General features: G+C 44.1%; 1 protein-coding gene across 2 annotated transcripts in view; it reads left to right on the top strand.

Annotated features, from left to right (window-relative positions):
* The first annotated feature begins 4,088 nt into the window (after positions 1–4,088).
* HTR2C (5-hydroxytryptamine receptor 2C) overlaps positions 4,089–17,783 on the top strand; it is a 288,932-nt gene continuing 275,237 nt past the window's right edge. For both annotated transcript variants that reach the window (XM_019426891.2, XM_019426892.2), the window contains exon 1: positions 4,089–4,195. The gene's annotated coding sequence lies outside the window, so the exon portion shown is untranslated. The remainder of the gene's footprint in view (positions 4,196–17,783) is intronic.

Genomic DNA, 17,783 nt, shown 5'->3' with positions numbered 1-17,783 from the left:
CTTCGTCTTCATTAAAAATAATCCTACCAACTTTGAAAAGATTTTGTGTATAATGAGCCATCTGTATCTAAGATTTTTTTTTTTTCTTATTCGATGACCCTGCTTGAGGAACAGTAAAAGAGAAATTTACTGTGTAACAGACTATGAAAGTTTATCTCTTTGGATATCGTGCCTCAAGGATGGACATTATGAATATCATCCTGGGTTTTCCCAGTTAAGCAAAAATATGAAATGCTGAAAGTATTATTTGATACAATTGTTTAATTACCCCCCAAAATCCTTCTAACTATCAAGATTTCCTTTAAACCTAAATATATATATATATATATATATATATATATATATATATATGGATGGATGGAAGGAATATCAATATGTCTTGTATTTGTGTCCTGTGGTAAAAATCTCAAGGTAGAATTTTTGTGTAGCTTCTTTTGCTCTGCAAAAATATCTGCCTTGGAGTATTTTTCAGGAAACCGGTCACTCATTATTAAATCAATCACAGCCATATGTGTCTATAATCTTTTAGTTTTGTTATAATAGGGTTCTCTGGTCAAGAGGAAAAACCGTAATGAGGAAGGAAGTAAATTATTCCAGTCGGTTACTATTGTTTATAAGAACGTTCCCCAAGTCTTAAATGAGCGATTTTTACCTAGTTGGTAACAATCTTCTTTAAATCTTTCCTGGATTTTTAAGTCTGGAGTTTTGCAAAGGTAGATAGTTGAGGTGGGGGGAATCCCCCTAGTGTGAAAGTTACAAAGGCAAGTCTATGTCCTTAGAAAAGGGGGCAAGTTTTTGGAAACTGTTCCGGGGACAGCTGGGGATTTGCATCAAAGCCGAGAATTTCACAGTACATGACTCCTCTTTTCCGGGACAACTTCCATAGACCTAAGGAAGGGAAGGGAACGCCGTGAAAATCCTCGGGCCGATTCCCCAGGACGATTTTAGGCAGGAGTTGGGAGAAAACCTCTCCGGCGACGGCAGTGCGCGCCAGCGGGTACTGGTTTGGAGTTCGCTCCCCCCCCCCCCCCGCCCCCGATCTTAAAGTGAGCCCTAAATTACTTTTTGCACTCTACTCTCCGGGCTAGGGTTGCCAAACCCACCAAAACCCGTCGGACCCGCTAGCGCTGGGCCAGGTCGCCGCTTAGAGAAGCCAAAGGGGCGGTACGCGCCTCCTGTGCCGGGAAAGCGGGGCTGGCGCTCCTGGCTGAACCCCGCGCCCCGAGCCCGGCTGCGTCCCCGGCTCGGGCTCGGCCTTCCCCGCTCGCGGCCACCCGGCGAGCGCCGCTCAAGGGCAAATTTGCCTGCCTGTGCGCACTCGAATTTGGAAGCCCAAGGCGCGCTTCAGCCCGCCGCCTGGTGAGCTAACTCTGTGCGGCACCGGGAACCTTCCCCATCCCCGAACGGGCTTCACCCCGGGTCCTTCTCGGCACTGGTGCCGGTCTCGGGGAGAAGGAGAGAACAGCCTAGAGAGCGAGATGGGTAGGAGTAGTAGTAATAGTAATAATCGTAATAATAGTAATAATAACCGATGCATCCTCACCCCCAGCCTCATCATTGTCCTGACCGTGGTCAGCGGCTCTCAGCCTGGTTCCCCCAGGGAGCCGGGCAGCTCCAAAAGGTCCCCGGCTTCGCTTAGGCATCGGCGGACGCTCGCTCAGGGCTCTCGGCGCGGCAGAGTCCATCTTGCCCTTAGCGAGTGTATCACAGGCATTTATATTTACATTTTTTAAAGTAGAACTCACGTCTCGGCCTCCCACAAAATCAGTCAGTCCCGCCAGAGAAGCCGGGACCAAGCATTCTGTGCCCGCGGGGTCAGAGAAAGAGGACACTTGGGGAATTTTGAAAGACGGGTGCTTCATTAAGTTAGAAGGAAGACATACGTTTGCTCTTCGATATTTACAAATTACCGTTCGCGAACAAAGCCTTGCTAAACACGCGAACGTTGTGCTGCCCGCGGACTTCGCAGCGCGGTCGCCGCCACCTGTGCGGTACCATGCAGTAGCATTCAACAGATGCTCCAAGAAAACTGCGATGGGTTTTTGCTTTGCGAAGGAGAACTTGGGTGTGGACAGTATGCTCGCTGCCAAATGAAATGTCAGAACCCTGCAAACTGTCTGAATTCAGTGAAGACGGGGGAAATCCTAGGATTCCCGCAAGCCCCTGTTGGAATAGACCAAAGAGTTCCCTTTGTGAATCGGCAAACTGAGGCACAGACGGAAGTGACCCGAAAGAAGGAAAGAACCCACTTCTTATCATTGCTCCCACCTCCTTCCCCAACCCGAAGTTTTGGTGCTACTGAGGCAAACGGTCCCCAGGGAGGCCAGCCGCTCCCTTCCCTCTGCGCTCCCTGGGGTCCGATCCCCCCCAGCTGCCCTACGGCCGCCGGTGTATGTAGCCTGTTCGTATAATCGCCTCTCTGCGGTCGGGTCCCAAGTAGCCGAACCGGAGTCTCGATCTCTTTCTTCGGTGCAGCTCCTGGGACCGGCAAGGAGCCAATCCCCACTTCTCCCGCGGCCCTCGGTTCATTGCGATGGAGCCTCGACCAGGACCGGAGACACACACACCCCTCAATTCCCATTCCTCCTTAGAAGGAATCTGCTTTGGCCCCCTTCCCGGTGGGATCTTCTCCACTACTAAGTTTGGTCTTGCTGCCTCCGAGGCGTCTTGGCCCAGGTGGCTCCGACCACCGTTCTCTGCGGGGTGGCCAGGACACCGCAGGCACCTGCCGGGCGCCGGGGAGCCCGGCGGGGGGGGGGGGGGGGGAGAGCTCTGCTTACAGGGCTGCAGCTCGGCATCCCGTTAGTTGCCAAAAGGGAGATTTGTGGTTCAGTTCTTACCCTGCTGTCTTGACCATGTCAAGGCAGCCCTCACGGCGGCTGGGGCGCCAACTGGCCGTGGGCCTCAGGCTCTGTCCCAGAGAAATAGGTACAGCCCCACCTAGCAAAAGAGCTGCCCCCGGGGTGTCTTTCTAAGCACCTAGGGGAGCCTGTGGGGTCAAGAAGGAAACCAAATTGTGCCCTCTTGGGGCATGAAGGCCAAGAGGTTTCCTTTCTCCTTTGTCAGCATTTGGGGCTAGGGACAAGGCGTGGGGGGGGGGGGGGATGCTGTGGTAAAGGGCCTTAGAGCCACGGCCTTTGCTCACTAAATATGTTTGACCTTGTGAATGTCTCGCTTGTTCCTGTTGTGGAAAGGGGTTAGGAGTTGGAGACAGAACGTCAGAGGGAGTTTCAAAGCTTGGTGGAACTTCTAAGACTTCTGAAATGTTAAGGTGTGTGTGTGTGTGTGTGTTTGTGTGTGTGTGTGTGTGTGTGTGTGTGTGTGTGTGTGTGTGTGTGTTTGGGAAGGCGTTCTGTGAATCTTTAAAGGTGCATTCTTGAGACACCCCCACCCCATGACGGACCTCGGTTCCCCCCAGACTCCAGGCCTCATAAATCAAGTTAATCACCACCGCCGCCACCACCACCACCACCACCACGGGGTCTCGCGCCCCCTGCCAGCAGGTTCCAGATGCACTAAGACACGGTCCAAACAGGCCGGGGGCAGTGCAATGCTGAGCGCTGATTGGCCGCTTTTGGCTCCACCCCTCCTCCGGTTTTGGCCCAAGAGAGCGGTGCAGCACCGCCAGCGCGGGGTAGGCGCTCTGGTGCTCACCGAGGAAGCTCGCAGCCTCGGGCGCACCGATCTTTCCGATCTTGCCTTTGGAGCAGCTAGATCGCCAACCTTGGCTGCTCCATCGGCCTGCCGCCCCTTACCTGCGATTGCATACGAACTTTTCCTCCCTCTTGGACACCGCAGTCGTCGGAGTCGTCGAGATCGGCGTGGCGCTCGCGTGATGGCCTTCGTCCGTTTAGAGTAGTGTAGTTAGTTAGGGGCCACCGAAGAAGAAAGAAGACGCGAATAGTGCAGAGATGCTGGAGGTGGTCAGTTACTAAGCTAGAGTAAGATAGTGGAGCAAGACCAGCCAAACCTGTCCGGGGGCGCACGGTCGCCCAGAGGAGGTCGACTCGCCGGTGCTCACTATCGCGCCGAGCTCCCTCCGTCCCTCCCTCCGCCGAGGCGCGAGATTGCGGCGCGCAGCGCAGCGCAGCGCATCGACTGCCGCGGGCTCCGCTGGGCGATTGCAGCCGAGTCCGTTTCTCGTCTAGCTGCCGCCGCGGCGACCGTTGCCTCGTCTTCCTCCCGGACGCTTGTGGTAAGTTGGAGCCCCGGGCGGCATTGCTAGCCGAGACCCTAACGGTTCAGGCGGGGGGGATGGGGTGGGGAGCGGGGACAGGTCCCGGATGGTTGCAGCTTGCAGAACTGCGCTGGCCCGAGCCGGAGGTGGGGGGGGGGGGGGGGGCGGGGGGTAGGGAGGGACTCTGAACGCGCAGCTCGCGGAGAGCCTGGGGGTCTCTGGGAGGAGGCGGGGGGGGGGGGTGTCTTAGCTCCACAGGAGGGGCACTGAAGCCTCAAAGGAGGTTGGGAAGCCGGGGGGGGGGGGGGGGGGGGGGGGAGGGGGGGAGGACTTGAGATGGAGGCTTTGGGCGGAGGGGGGGAGGGTGGTCTCGAGAATCCAGCGCCCGGGTTGCTGAGAGAGAAACGGGAGGCGGGCGTGGGGTCTCAAGAAGTGGAGGGGCGGGGGGGAGAGGGAACGTGGGTGTCTCTGGGCAGAGGTTCGGGCTGCGGAAGGTGCAACTGAATTGGGGATACGGGCTCCGTTTTTAAGAAAGCCGATTTCAGGAAAGTGGGAGGGGGGCACAGGGCTTGGGACAGTGGGAGCAGCGTGGGGCGAAGGATCCTCTCTGACGTGCTCATTGAAAACCGACCCTGATTCTCGGAGGGTCTCAGGGAACACCGGTAACTCTGGGGACAGGAACACTGCGGATCTGTGTCTGGGTCTAACAGCTGTGGGCTGAATTTGAACAGAGCTGCTGATGGTCACGTAAGTTTAAGAGGAGAGCATAAGGGCATTCGGCGAGCCTTTTTATGAGTTTACCTAAGTCACTATATTTTGAAGAGGATCGCGGAAAAGTCTCCAGTGCTGCCTCCTATTCCGGTTCCTTTACTCAGTTTAACCTGCCACACGCAGTCTTAACAGTGTACCGCGGGATTGCTAAACGTAAGAACAGGTTGCCGTTCCTGAAGCCACATAAAGTTCGTCATTGCAAAACGTGTCTGTGTGTCTGTTTCTTTTCTTTTCTTTTCTTTTCTTTTTCTTTCTTTCTTTTTTTTTTTTTTTTGCGCCGTGCCCTCTGCCTTTGGCTTCTTGTTGGGTAGTACGCGACCGGAGGTGACCAACATTTTGTATTGTGTTCAAGACCCCTTTATTTGAAGCGACAGCACTCCTCCACTCAGATTCAGCGGGCGACATTTGATACTTGGTATCTAATTTGGTCAACAATCGGAGCCAGTACCGTGCAGCTTCTTCATTAATGTTTACCATCACGAGCCCTACCCAAGGAACCTCTGACTGCTGAGCCACTAAGGGCCTATGCCCCTCACCACATACCTTTCAGGCAGGCTAACCGAGGGAACCTCGCTGTAGGGCGAAGTAGCACTTAGCTGAAATGATTGGGGTTGGGGGAGAGACACTGCGCAGTGAGCAACCTCTGAGCTTCCCAGCTTGCAGACCCTGGTGACCTCACCCACAGGGGTGCAGAAGGACATCTGGGTTCTAGAGTTTAAATTTTGATGGAGAGGTGTATCCACATATCAACCATTCTGACAATCACACGCGCGCGCACACACACACACACCTCACCCCCGCTCCAGGGGGTGAGGGGGGAGAATTAAATAGTTTTTTCTATGTTGTCGGGAGGTGGGTTATAGAATATTTAATTAAACATTTTATTCCTTAAATATGTTCTTCTAATCCTCCTGGGGAGGTAATAAAATATTTGTTTATTTCATCCACACAATTTCTTTCCTACTAGCTATTATCATCTACAGCAACAAGCCCAAGGTAAGTCCTGAAATTCCGAAGGTGGATAAGGCTTATGATTGCAATGTCAAGGTAGGATCTGGGGTGCTTAAGCCAGCACTGACAGTGTTTTTCTCTCTGCATGATCTAGAAAAGGTTATTAACCCTTCCTCTGCTTTCCTGAGGGATCTATATCTGGAGCTGTCACGGTTGATGATGATGACATTTTCAGATAATAACATGACAGGCTTTGGTGCTGTATGAATTCATGCGAGGAGAGAGGAGAAACTGACATTTTTCTAGATTAATTTAAGGCAATGGAGTAAGAAATATTTCTTTGTGCTTTCAAGGCTACCTGGGAAAAAAAGATGTTTATTTCTTCAACAGTACAAGTAAAACCTTAAAAACCTAACATCTCTGATATGACGCTGGACTGATCCATTAAAGGTTTAAGCACTGTGGGGATCTCCCCCACCGAGGTTTACAGGTAGTAGATTTCTCCTCTGGCAAGTAAATTCTAAAACCGTGTTAGATGGGCCCTACCATTTGGAATTGAATTATTTGAGAATATTTCTGCATGTAGCTGGTCAGTACCTAAATCTAAATAAGAATCTGAAGCCTCCATGAATCCTCAGTTATTTTACTAGTCCATTTATTGCCTTCAAGTAAACGGTATTTCTCTCCGCTGAAGGGAAACACAACAATCAAAACGAAATTTGAGAGAGAGATTATCCGAAACCAACATTAAATGTCTTCAGCTACTCTTATTAAATTGCTCAAGGCCTGAGACCGAAGAAAGTGGCTGCTTTCTGAGCCTGCAGGCAAATAGGTCCCAAGCTATAATGGCTCCAGAAGCTTCAGACCATTTGGCCAGCATCATTAAAGAACCTCTTACCACCCTACTCTTATAGCAGCGGAACCCCTCCCAAAATGGGGGTGTACAACGCTTGTATTGAGACTTTTTTGGTAGAACATCTGCTGAAGATCAGTGTTGTCTAGTGGAAGAAATAGTGAATTGGTACCACTAGGGGCCTAGATAGCCATGAGCAAATGAGGAAAAGTTGACCGGAAGTTGGAGTTAATAAGATACAGTAATAAGATATACCATCGTAATATAATAACGTACATTAACGTTACGCATTAAGGTAATGATCTGTTAATCCTATTTGATTATTGTGAAGCACATGGATATTAAGCATTTTAAATTTTTGCCCAAAGCTGTTTTTGTTTCTTATTATTGTTTATTTGTCCCTGTTCCAGGATACTTATGTCATTTAATCTACAACTTGTACACTCTTGAATCTCAGAAACCCCATATGCTGAGAACATTGCTGCAAAACAGCCTAGTAATCTCCATTTTCAACAAGGAACACTGAAACCAACCAAGAGGTTAAGCCGCACCATCATTTGGCCAGTCGCTAGCCGATTTCACCTAATGCTCACACACAACGACCCCTTGGCAGTTATTTCTGACATTGTCATACACAAATGATAGAGTAAAAGCAGGAGTTCAAACACGAAGCACGTGAGCTAGAATCTTAATTATGTTGTTGTTTTTTTTTTTTCTCCCTGTGCCCAGTATCTCTACTTCATCCTAATTCTTCTTCGTTTCAACTGTGTTTAAGACTATGCCATCTGGGGGCGCCTGGGTGGCTCAGTGGGTTGAGCCTCCAACCGTGGCTAAGTTCGAGCCCCACATCAGGCTTGTTGCTGTCAGCACAGAGCTGATTTAGATTTAGATCCCCTGTCTCCCTCCCTCTGTGCCCTTCCCCTGCTTGCGCTCTCTCAAAAATCAATAAAAGGTTTACGATAACGCATCTACAGTGGGCATTTAATAAAGCCAATCTTATTAATTAGGGTAAACTTTATTCATAGATGACCACTTGCATGATCTAATTTGAGAAGCACTAGAAAGGCCTCTGGGCCCCCAAACGAGTCGCCTTCGTGGTTTTCTGCAGCACTTGAGATTCTACATTGAGGAATTTCCTTCTCTAATGTTAGTTCTCGTCTCCTTTAAATACAAACATCCTCTAAGAGGGGCGACTTGTTTTTGTCACTGCCTGTTAATAACTAAGCCTAAATTTGTTGACAGTTATCGAACAGCCTTCAGGACGGCACAGGATGACAGCCCCAGCCACGTGTGGCTATTTACATGCAAACTGGTCGACAGTGAATAAAATTATAAATTCAGTCCTTCAGTGTCACAGACCGTATTTTAGCTGCTGGACAACCACCGGTGCCTCGTGACCCCCTGTTGGACAGTGCAGGTATAGACTGTCCTCGTCGCTGCAGAAAGTTCTTTTGGGCATGAATTTCCAGCACACTAGAACATGTCTCTTCTGCTTTTATTTAAAGAAGTTTTCACTGATGCATACCCCTTTTCAACATTTTCTGGTCTCTTAATGCCTACACCTTCGTTGAAATTTTCGGCACCTGGCCCTTTCCTGTTGTCCGGTTCTAATCTTGCCGGTTTCTAGAGACTTCATTATTTTTGCTGATGGCTGAATAACAGTCGGCCTCCTCGTTCCTTGGCCTCTTGTTTTCTATTGTCCTCGGGCCCAAGGACACACCTGAAATACATCAGTTTCTAAAATTTTACAGTTCAGAAATGCTAGGAAGTTCAGAAAACTTGGAATCTCTACTTCGTTTTCTTCCTAATCTGATAGTCTGAGCCCTATGCCACTCATCACATTTCTCACCATCACCCGATACACACGACGGTCCTCACTGCCCTTCCACTGCCCCCCCCCCATCTTTTACCTCCCCTATTTCAAGATAATCTGTCCTATTTTCTACTCGGATCGCTGAGCATTCCTGGAGAAAACTCACAAAACTACACATTCACCGTCTCCAGTCTCAGCTGGGCCCTCAGCACGGCTCAACAATCCCTTTGCCAAATTTACATGTTGACTCCCTTTCCTATGTTCCGAGACACGTGTTCCAAACTTTTGCAAGTCCTGCCAACTTCTCTAGTCTACTCCGGTGCCCCCCGATTTCAGCAATTCTTTCACACCACACAGAGAAAACAGAAGCTACTATCTTCTCCGTCCTCTTCTTCTAGACATTTATTTACTTCTGTCCTTACGTCTTTTGCTTTGCCTTGCAAACATAAATGCCCCTGCTCCTTTCCCAAGTTAACTTCTCCTTCTGTGCACTGGATCCTGTTTCCTTCTATGTCCTGAAGGTCTCATCCATGATACAGTGGTCTCTTTCTGCAGTATCTTACATTGTCCCTTTTGGTTCCTTGCCCTCCACATACAAACTTCATCTTCCTTATATTGAAAAAATGGATCCTTTGTGACAGGCTAGTGTTATTAATACGTTTCAAGTTAGTTATTAAAATGACCACGCTTTCCTTCTGACCCATTTTTAAGGAAGTGCTCTCCTGAACCTGTTCTCCATCCCATCCCCAGCCTTATTTCTCTATCAGTTTCTTTTGGCCCATGGAAAAACATTGAGAGTATATAGGTGGTCAGCGAAGGCCATTTCACCTGCCCTAAATTCCTAAACACGGCTTTAGTTAATTCGGTTCAGGTCACTATAAGAATGAAGTATCCTCTGGTGGACAATAAAAGGAATAGATTTCTTCCTTCCTTCCAATCTTTTTCTTTTTTCCTTCCTTTCCTTTTTGTCCTTCTTTTCCTCCTTCTTTCTTCTTTTCTTTCTTTCTTTCTTTCTTTTTTTCTTTCTTTCCTTCCTTCTTTCTAGGGCTTAGATTTCTGATAAAAGGAGTGAGCAATAAAGAAATCAGGAAATGGAGAGTTAGTTCAACGCACCTAGGTGCAACCTGAACTACTTACTGTACAAGGTGGTTAGCCAAGCCTGGGAAGAATGGGGGTGAGGAGTGAGTGCCGCCTTCCAAGGAAAATGAAGCAGCTTGATTGGAGGGAGGAAGGGAGAGTGAGCGTTCAGAGTGGAATCAGCCTTATAATACGGGATGTAGGGGGTAGGCGCAATATAAAATTTTTTTAAAAAATAAAAATTACTACTGAAACCAAAGACCATATCAACTAATCTCTCGAAAAGAATAGCAATGAACACACTGAACTGGGGTTCTCTTTATCTTTTTTCATTTTTCTAAAAAAAAAAATTACCGTTGCCTTTAAAGTCGTTAGTGTCTTTGAAGTCATAGTGCGTTTTTTTAATGTTTGTCCATTTATTTTTGAGAAAGAGAAGCATGAGGGAGGGAAGGAGGGGCAGATAGAGAGGGGCAGAGAGTCTCAAGCAGGTTGCACGCTGTCGACGCAGAGCCCGACATAGGGCTTGATCTCACGAACCTTTCACGAACCACGAGATCATGACCTGAGCCAAGATCGAGAGTCAGAGGCTTCACCGACTGAGCCACCCAGCTGCCCCATAAGTACGTTTTAAATCCACATGTCTCTGAGTTTATCTCAGTAGTCAAAGACTTAATACTTTCAGGTACAGCTTCCTATGATCAAAGTAGGAAGACTCGCCCATTTTAAGAGGGTTACATGTATTTTACTCATGTAAGCCTCACATTTACCCCATGAGAAGGCATATTTACCCCATGCGAAGGTACAACTAATACCCGCCATTTGCAGATGGGGAAACTGAGGCACCACAAAGGGGTTAAATAATCCACTTACGCTAATTAACTGAAACCAAGCTTGAAACCTTGCAGTTCTGATTCCAGAGACTATGCTGTCCAACGGTAAACTCTCCTGTCTTCGTTACAGAATGGGCTACATACTGTAGCCCCTAGTCTTTGGATGGAACAGATTTGCATGTGAACATTAGGCTATTATTACTGACAGTGTCCATTAATCATTAATACGCTGTTTGACAAAGTAATAAGATAGGCGTGTAACATTTCATCTGGGGATTCACCTATCAATAAAAAAAAAAAACAAAAGTAAAGCAAATGTGAAAGTACTGTTAATGCTGAGGGACTGAGGGACAGGAAGCCTGAGCGAGGCTCAGGGGACTTAGATCATTTAAAAGCTGAATTAAAATCATGGATATAATGCTGTTCTGCACAGAGGCTGACTGGAAAGACTCAGGTGTCATTACAGTGAGTTGGACACATAAGGGTGTGTGGTTTGTCCTATATGTGACACCACAACACAGGCCATTCCAATTTAGTCCTTTATATACAGTTGCCTACTTGGAATTCAAACAGGAAAATTGAAATCCTGGAGGTCCGAGACTGGAAGAAGCAGAGGGTGTTAAAAATTCTTTATCATGGGGCGCCTGGGTACCTCGATCTGTTGAGGGTCTGACTCTTGATTGTGGCTCAGGTCATGATCCCAGGGTCATGAGACCGAGCCCCACATAGGGCTCTGTGCTGAGCATGGAACCTGCTTAAGATCTTCTCTCCCCTTCCCCCCCTTCCCCCCCTCCGTCTGCCCTTCCCTTCTCAGGTGCTCTCTAAAATTTAAAAATTAAATAAAATTATTTATCGTGTATCAGAGAGGAGTGAGGGGTTGTCTGATCCTATTTGCCATGTATTACCTTTTCACACTGGCATCAGGAGAAACAATTTAATAGCCATGACCTGGAAAATTGGTACTGTAAAAAGTAATTGTCAACTTTTTAGTTTACTGATCTGAGCTCAGGTAGGAAGACTGTATTCCAGTTGAGTACTTAAAATTAATGAAGGGTTTAAAAGAACATACCAAACAATCTGTATGCTTAAAGGCTTTATTTTGTGATTGATGAAAAAAAACTACTTCCATTTTAATGACATAAAAACTGGGACTTGTGATTCCACAATAATTTATTGCTTAGAAATGGGGAGTCAAGTGGGAAAACTTAGTTCTGTGCTTTTAGCTTCCCTTCCCAAACCTATCTAAATTCTACTTGGTTTTCAAGGTCTGGTTTAAACAACCACCCCTACCTTGCATAAAGGTTTTTCTGACTAACCCACATACATGGCAAACTTCTTGCTCATAGTAAGTAATCAATTAATAGATCTTGATTAATTGTATTGTCGTATATATGATCAATCCATATCTATCTATCTATCTATCTATCTATCTCTCTCTCTCTCTATCGATCTATCCATCCATCCTCTTAGGAATGGATAGAGGATGGTTCCAATGGTTCCAATGGTTAAAAGTGAAAGAAGACACAGGAAGAAATAGAGTAGAATTTCTCGCACACCTTCACAAAAACTTTTAAAAACTCAAAGCATCGGCAGAACAAAGGAATTCTCTGAAATGATGTCATGTAATCTCTCTCAACATACTTTAGAGCGATTAAGAAATTATAAGTCTTCTTAATAAAGTTTTTTTTGATGTTTATTTATTTTTGACAAAGAGAGAGACAGAGCATGAGCAGGGAGGGGCAGAGAGAGGGAGACACAGAATCGGAAGCAGGCTCCAGGCTCTGAGCTGTCAGCACAGAGCCCGACACGGGGCTGGAACCCACAGACCGCGAGATCATGACCTGAGCCGAAGTCGGACGCTCAACCGACTGAGCCACCCAGGCCCCCCAAGAAATTATAAATCTTCTTAAACTGGTTTATAGCTAAAGTTTAGCCCTATCATACACAGTTTATTTTTTCAGTTCACAGTGGAATAATATATAACTATAAATATATATTTTTATTTATTTTATTTAAATAAACTAAATAGATAATTAATAGATAGATGATAGATAGATAGATAGATAGATAGATAGATAGATATAAAAGAGAGAAAGAGACACCCGATTCTATTGGCCACATACATGTTTGGTGAAGGTGGGTAATGATCAATGATTAGGATCAGTTCCATATTCTGGCTGTAGAATTCCCTTGTTTTTTAGCTTTTAATTAGTAACCCAAGGGTCTACACTCATTTTGTAGTGTGAGTTGATGGTTCAGAGTGGAGCAGAACTTTTTCTTTTTTAGGTAATAATTCCCGAATGCCTTTACAGCAAATAAATTTATAAACAAGTTTTATTGCTTCATTTTTATACTGTAATAGGAAATCAGAGGCTACTATTAATGAATTCCTTGAGTGATAAAATTGTGAACCTGTTAGTTTTTTTTTTTTAATCTTAGAAAAACAGTTAAAATGAATGTAATGCTTCTGTAGGTAGATTGTTCTAGCACTCTTTGGGGGTTTGGTTAGTCACTGATTCCCAAAGGGCTAATAGCCCCATATCTTATATTATTATGTGTAATGTCAGTCTACAATAGATGCAGAGAGAAATTGATGACTATTCTTGGTGGAAGTAAAAGAAAAAGGATCTGGTATCTCTCCAACAAATTTTTTTTTAAGGCAAGTTTTTAAAAAGCAGAAATGAGTTGGTTTCTCAACAGACTTATTTCCCTAGTCCTTTCATTATGCTTCTATACCTATTTTTAAAATCACTGCAAACAAATGGATAAAATTGATGACATATGGTAGAATTATAAGCCCGAAAACTACTCGTGTATACGATGACCCTCTTCCCCACTTTGGAAGGTATTCTTTATTAGGATGGTTACTTATCTTTTTGAAAAATATATTTTTATTGTCATAAAATACACATACCGTTAAAGTTACCACCTTAACTTTACATACAGGTAACATTAAAGTTACATACATTCACACAGTTTTGGGACCATCGCCGCCATCGATCTTTGTAACTCTTTTCATCTTGTAAAACTGAAACTCTATACCCATTAAACAAGTTCCCCTCCACCCCAATCCTTGGTTACACTTTCTGCCTGATACATTGCCTCTTGCTGTACAAAATCTTAAGTTAGCACACACTCACTCATTCATTAGTTTGAAGGTTCATTACCACCCTCTCACTGAATTATGGTCTACCTTAACTTTTTTCCTCCTTCTACTGCCAAACCTCAGCCAATCATCTAAATGTTTGGTAAGTAGATTGACCAAATTCATGATCCATGTTTCTCTGTCAAATTAGTCAACTGCATGATGAAGGCGAATCCAAGGCTTGTAACAATCATGGAATTTCAGCAAGTGTTTGTTGAGGGCCTACTGTATGCCTAACATTTCTTCGGATGTTAGAGAAGTGACACACATATTACACAGTACTTCCTTGAAGAAGTTAATAGTCCTGTTAGACCGAAAGGCAATTCCATATAATAATATAGTCCTGCAGCTTATAGTACAGACGACAGTGACTTTCTTTCCTTCCTACCCTCAAGAGCCTCAGTTTCTACAACTATAGAATAAGAGGATTGTACCAAGTGATCTTTCTGATCTTTCTGGATCAAACTAACCTTTTTGTTACAAACAAGGATGCAGAGGGGCGCCTGGGTGGCTCAGTCGGTTAAGCGTCCGACTTTGGCTCAGGTCATGATCTCACAGTTCGTGAGTTCGAGCCCCGCGTCGGGCTCTGTGCTGACAGCTCAGAGCCTGGAGCCTGCTTCACATTCTGTGTCTCCCTCTCTCTCTGCCCCTTCCCTGCTCATGCTCTGTCTCTCTCTGTCTCAAAAATAAATAAACATTAAAAAAAAAGAATTTTTAAAATAAAATTAAAAAAGAAAAAAACACAAGGATACAGAAACCACTGAGGTTAAATGCCTTACATCCCTAAGGTTACAAATCTGGAAACATAAATTATATGAATGTATAAAATGGAGAAAGGAATATGAAGAAACCTCTCACAAATTTTACCACTAAAATAAAAGTAGTGAGAATTTAATAGAATTTAATAATTTAATACATCATTACACCTAGAATCTAATGTTAATAGTTAAAAACCACTGACAACTTGAGACGATAATCCATTGCTATAAAGTAATTTGCTACCTTTTTAACCTTAGTGTTGTACTTTGCTGTGGATAAGTACAATTTTCAGAAGAGCAGCCAAATTTGTTCCTATCTATGGTATGCTGAGTCTCTTGATTCAGAGTGAAGCAACTAGAGCAAATAAAAAGACATTTATCTGTAGCCTAATACAGAATGCATGTATGAAAACACTCACATTGTTAGAATTTAAAAAGTATTCTATCCCTCCTCCCACATTTCTTTACTTTTTCATGCAAATTGAAATAATGCTTATTCTTTCCGCCTGGGAGTCATTCTTGGATCACCTCTCTCCCTCAATTCTCAAGCTTCTCAGTAATTTTGACAAAATGCTGCTCAAAACTTTCCCCCTTTTCATTCCCATTGTGATTATAGAATCTGAGGATTAGCGCCTTAAGGCTCACTTCCGACAACTCCCCAATTCCGCGCTTGAAGTCTACACGTCTCCCACACATATCACAATGCCACAAAATCGGGCTGCCCAACGTCTGGGCCAAGCAGACGTGTGGTTAATAGCAACCAGATGCTAAGGTAGCTGTCAAATGTCGAGACGTTTTATGAAGGTGGGGCTGGGAGGACGATGCAGATTGTAAAGCCAAGGAACAATACCTAAAATTCAAATGTGCTATGATTTTGTATGTGCAGTGGAGAGGGACTGCTGGTCATATAAAGGATTATCTAGGTTGACCCCCGCACACGTTGTATTGTGTTTGGTTTTGTTTGTTTGCTTTTTGTTTTTTAGGCCTCGAGGTCTGTCTCCAATGTGCCTGGCATGGTGTTTAAGGTTCTATATGCATCATCTTCCTTTTGAATTTGAGTCTTATCTTTCCTACTGGCTTATGCACTCGCATAGGACGAAATTACGTATTATTCACTTCCCCCACAACTACCCTCTGCATACATCATTACACATTGTGGGCTCTCTCAATATATATTTGCTTAATAATTAATACATAAGAGCACATGAGCACTGTGGAGAAAGGTTTTTATAGTACAAATTTATAGTTTAATGACTTGCGTTCTCGTCTTTTCTGAGCCTCGATGTCCTCCCCTGTTTAAGTAAGCCAGACTGAATGGTTTACTAAGGGCATTTCAAATGTTACAATATATGAAAATGCCAGCAGGTTTGCAGTTCTGAAAATTCGCTTCAATAATAATGCTCAAGTAGTTGAGTTTTATAGCCAAGAAGATAATTGTAACTCTTCTCCAACTACTTAAGAACTCCTTAAACAATCTAAAATGAAACCTCACTTAGGATCTTGATCTTGTCCTTTCCTTTTTCACTCCAGGGCCTAAATAGGAAATGATTCATTATTTAAAGGTTACTAAACGAGTGGAAATTTCTCTTCTTTATGTCTTTTTTTTTACAGCAAATTTAGGACATCATTGGCTACCAATAACAAATTAAATATAACCATTTTTAGGTGGTTTAAATTAAACCATCTGCAGCCACAGTCCCTCCACAAGAATTAATTAATATCTCGGTGAATATCAGGGCTGTCATTGCTTAGCTGATGATTGAGCTTCGTGATTAGAAATTGTCTTTTCCTTTAATATATTCCTAGACTGAATTGGATATGTAAGCTATTACTTTATAGAGGACTTCAAAAGAAAAGGAAATTTGTGGGCAGATATTCATCTCAAGGCCTTTAATTACATTTCATATTATCTTTTTCCCCTTGTATCAGAACCTTTCTTTTATGAGGCGTATTCAATTTACTGTATTTGTATTCAGAACTCTTTGAGTCTTTGAGAGTGACCGCAGATGGCTGGACCGAGCAAAGGAAAGGCCATTTATAGCTTGTTCATGACTTCTTTCTGTGTTCTATTTTGATTTCTAATTACTTTCTCTTGAAAACGATATCAAGCTCCTTTATCACCATCTTCAATGAATCTAAAGTTATACCCTTTGTGTTGGCATAAAATAATTTCAAAGGAACTATTCAAACTTGGGTCCTCAGCCGGATTTTAACCTGTGGCACTCAAGCCTACTCTAGATCTAGCTGAATAATCGTGTAGATCTCTATCACCATCATCACTTTAAGGATATTTTTTTGAAACTTAACTACACGTGACGTTGTAAAAACATGGCAGAGAATATAGCAGTTATTCTTAGAGTCACAGAACTGGCAAGCCAGTATTTAATGAACATTTTTTGTGTGACGTGGTTCCTACCATAGAGGAACTTACATTTCTTTCAGCAAGATAAAATAGATACGCGCACCATCAGATGTTCTTTGGATAGCTGAAAATAGGATATGGATCTCTGGAGATAGGTGAAGCTTGGAGGTAAAAGAATTTGGACCAATCCATACTCTTCTGGCGTAGCTGAATTTCAGAACTTTCCAAGGGGAAGAAGGTTGTAGAGAGGGAAGAACAGAGGTCCAAACAGTAAGCATTGATTATGCAAAGCTTTGGGGAATATCTCAGCATTTTATTTTTCTCAGAATCTTCAAAATGAAACACCCAGGCTTTCTCTCCCAACCGTATACGTTATCACATTCAATTATTGTTAAGGTTCTGCTCTGTGCAAGACATTTGACTGAATAGTCCAAGGTCTCCCAGAAGAGGAAACAATATATAACTTGTGATCTCCAGGAAGCTGGAGTCCAGTTGGGGAGCCAATATATGGGTGCCACATAAAGGATTTGGTCTCCCCCCCACCCCAAAAAAAGGTTTCTGTTAAATTAAACTTAGAGAAATTTCCAGGAATAGATATAGAAACGTTTTTGCCCCGAAGCTCAAAGAAGGAATATGGATTTAGATCAATTCTCTCAGGCGCCTCGTTCACTATCACCTGAACTTAGAGTGACCAAATCTCTTTTTTGCTGACTCAGAAATTTCCAGATGGATAGCATTTTTGTAGAAAACAGAAACAAAACCAAAAACATCTCCCCGAGTCTGGCGTCCTTCATGCTCAATCTTGTTACTAGTAAGTAAGTAGATATCTGAATTATACATTGACTTATAGTACTAGTAAGTAAATGATTCGCTGTGGATTAAACTCTCAGATAAAATCAGTTGTCTATCAAGTGACTACTGATTCTCAATACCAAAAGAGTCATACATTTTTTATTAGATAATTTACAGAACTTAATATTTTTAGGAATATTAGCAAAGTAATTCACAATTTCAAAATACAAGGATGACATTATGAGAACATTAAC

This window comes from Panthera pardus, unplaced genomic scaffold, assembly GCF_024362965.1.
Source record: "Panthera pardus isolate Hobbes unplaced genomic scaffold, ASM2436296v1 HiC_scaffold_27, whole genome shotgun sequence".
In the NCBI taxonomy this organism is placed as follows: Eukaryota; Metazoa; Chordata; class Mammalia; order Carnivora; family Felidae; genus Panthera; species Panthera pardus.
The sequence above is the reverse complement of the archived record's forward strand: the minus strand, read 5'-3'. Positions and strand labels throughout refer to the sequence as shown.